This window comes from Arachis ipaensis, chromosome B7, assembly GCF_059453495.1.
Source record: "Arachis ipaensis isolate K30076 ecotype BB chromosome B7, ASM5945349v1, whole genome shotgun sequence".
In the NCBI taxonomy this organism is placed as follows: domain Eukaryota; kingdom Viridiplantae; phylum Streptophyta; class Magnoliopsida; order Fabales; family Fabaceae; genus Arachis; species Arachis ipaensis.
Window position 1 is genome coordinate 82251010 of NC_142442.1, and position 3209 is coordinate 82254218.

The 3209-nt window shown below is 39.9% G+C and overlaps 1 non-coding gene across 1 annotated transcript; it reads right to left on the bottom strand.

Annotated features, from left to right (window-relative positions):
- Nucleotides 1-961: 961 nt before the first annotated feature.
- LOC148553169 (small nucleolar RNA R71) lies at nt 962-1069 on the bottom strand. Its single transcript, XR_015892663.1, has one exon. It is a non-coding gene; the product is annotated as a small nucleolar RNA R71 (small nucleolar RNA).
- Between the last annotated feature and the right edge of the window lie 2140 nt (nt 1070-3209).

Below are 3209 nucleotides of genomic sequence, written 5' to 3' on the forward strand. Positions count from 1 at the left end.
ATGTTTTGATTCAAAAATTTCAAGTTTGTTACTTGCTTGTTAAGAAAGATTCAAACTTTGAGTTCTAGAATCATATCTTGTGATTTCTTGTGAATCAAGTCATTAAGTGTGATTTTAAAAATCAAATCTTTTCAAAACTACCTAACTAACTCTCTCTCTAATTTTCGAAAATATCTCTCCTCTTTTTCAAAATTTCTTTTTAAATTAACTAATTATTTTAACTTTTGATTTTATAATTTTGAAAATTACTAACCTTTTTCAAAAACTATTTTCAAAAATCACTAACCCTTTTTCAAAAATAATTTTCGAAAATCCTTCTCCCTCATCTCCTTCTATTTATTTATTCACCTACTCACACAGGGACCTCTATACTGTGGTAAAAAGGATCCCTATTATTATTATTATTTTGTTCCCTCTTTTTCATATGAGCAGGAGCAAGGACAAGAATACTCTTGTTGAAGCAGATCCAAAACTTGAAAGGACTCTAAAAAGAAAACTAAGAGAAGCTAAAATACAACAGTCCAGAGACAACCTTTCAGAAATTTTCGAACAAAAAAAGGAGATGGCAGCCGAACCCAACAACAATAATGCAAGGAGAATGCTTGGTGACTTTACTGCACCTAATTCCAATTTACATGGAAGAAGCATCTCCATTCCTGCCATTGGAGCAAACAATTTTGAGCTGAAACCTCAATTAGTTTCTCTGATGCAGCAGAACTGCAAGTTTTATGGACTTCCATCTGAAGATCCATTTCAGTTCTTAACTGAATTCTTGCAGATATGTGATACTGTTAAGACTAATGGAGTAGATCCTGAAGTCTACAGGCTCATGCTTTTCCCTTTTGCTGTAAGAGACAGAGCTAGAGTATGGTTGGACTCCCAACCTAAGGATAGCCTGAACTCTTGGGATAAGCTGGTCAAGGCTTTCTTAGCCAAGTTCTTTCCTCCTCAAAAGCTGAGTAAGCTTAGAGTGGATGTTCAGATCTTCAGACAGAAAGAAGGTGAATCCCTCTATGAAGCTTGGGAGAGATACAAAGGACTGACCAAAAAGTGTCCTTCTGACATGCTTTCAGAATGGACCATCCTGGATATATTCTATGATGGTCTGTCTGAATTAACTAAGATGTCATTGGATACTTCTGCAGGTGGATCCATTCACCTAAAGAAAACGCCTGCAGAAGCTCAAGAACTCATTGACATGGTTGCTAATAACCAGTTCATGTACACTTCTGAAAGGAATCCTGTGAATAATGGGACGCCTATGAAAAAGGGAGTTCTTGAAATTGATACTCTGAATGCTATATTGGCTCAGAATAAAATATTGACTCAGAAAGTCAATATGATTTCTCAGAGTCTGAATGGAATGCAAGCTGCATCCAACAGTACTCAAGAGGCATCTTCTGAAGAAGAAGCTTATGATCCTGAAATCCCTGCAATAGCAGAGGTGAATTACATGGGTGAACCTTATGGAAACACATATAACCTATCATGGAGAAATCACCCAAATCTCTCATGGAAGGATCAACAAAAGCCTCAACAAGGCTTTAATAATGGTAGAAGAAATAGGTTTAACAATAGTGAACCTTTTCCATCATCCACTCAACAACAGACAGAGAACTCTGAACAAAATACCTCTAATTTAGCAAACTTAGTCTCTGATCTATCTAAGGCCACTGTGAGTTTCATGAATGAAACAAGGTCTTCCATTAGAAACTTGGAAGCACAAGTGGGCCAGCTGAGTAAAAGGATCACTGAAATCCCTCCTAGTACTCTCCCAAGCAATACAGAAGAAAATCCAAAAGGAAAGTGCAAGGCCATTGAATTGATCACCATGGCCGAACCTGTAAGGGAAGGAGAGGACGTGAATCCCAAGGAGGAAGACCTCCTGGGACGTCCAGTGATCAATAAGGAGTTTCCCTCTGAGGAACCAAAGGAATTTGAGGCTCATTCAGAGACCATAGAGATTCCATTAAACCTTCTTATGCCATTCATGAGCTCTGATGAGTATTCCTCTTCTGAAGAGAATGAGGATGTTACTGAGGAGCAAGTCACCAAGTACCTTGGTGTAATCATGAAGCTGAATGCCAAATTATTTGGTATTGAGACTTGGGAAGATGAACCTCCCTTGTTCACCAATGAACTAAGTGATCTGGATCAACTGACATTACCTCAGAAGAAACAGGATCCTGGAAAGTTCGTAATACCTTGTACCGTAGGCAACATGATCTTTGAAAAGGCTCTGTGTGACCTTGGTTCAGGGATAAACCTTATGCCCCTCTCTGTAATAAAGAAACTGGGAATCTATGGGGTGCAAGCTGCTAAAATCTCATTAGAGATGGCAGACAATTCAAGAAAACAGGCTTATGGACAAGTAGAGGACGTGTTAGTAAAGGTTGAAGGCCTTTACATTCCTGCTGATTTCATAGTCCTAGATACTGGGAAGAATGAGGATGAATTCATCATCCTTGGAAGACCCTTCCTAGCCACAGCAAGAGCTGTGATTGATGTTGACAGAAGTGAATTACTCCTTCAATTGAATGGGGACTCCCTTGTGTTTACAACTCAAGGTTACCCTTCTGTAAACATGGAAAAGAGGCACAGTAAGCTTCTCTCAAAACAGAGTCAACCAGAGCCCCCACAGTCAAACTCTAAGTTTGGTGTTGGGAAGTCTCAACAATGCTCTGAACATCTGTGAAGCTCCATGAGAGCCCACTGTCAAGCTATTCACATTAAAGAAGCGCTTGTTGGAAGGCAACCCAATTTTTATCTAATTTTATTTTTCTTGTTCTTTCATGTTTTATTAGGTTCATGATCATGTGGAGTCACAAAATAAATAAAAAAAAATTGAAAACGGAATCAAAAGTAGCAGAAGAAAAATCACACCCTGGAGGAAGACCTTACTGGCGTTTAAACGCCAGTAAGAAGCATCTGGCTGGCGTTCAACGCCAGAACAGAGCATGGTTCTGGTGCTGAACGCCCAAAATGGGCAGCATCTGGGCATTTGAACGCCAGAATTGCACCCTGGAGAAGAGCTGGCGCTGAACGCCCAGAACAAGCATGGTTCTGGCGTTCAACGCCAGAAATAGGCAACAAATGGGTGTTCAACGCCCAGAACAAGCACCAATTTGGCGCTGAACGCCCAGAGTTGTGTGCAAGGGCATTTTGCATGCCTAATTTGGTGCAAGGGTGTAAATCCTTGATCACCTCAA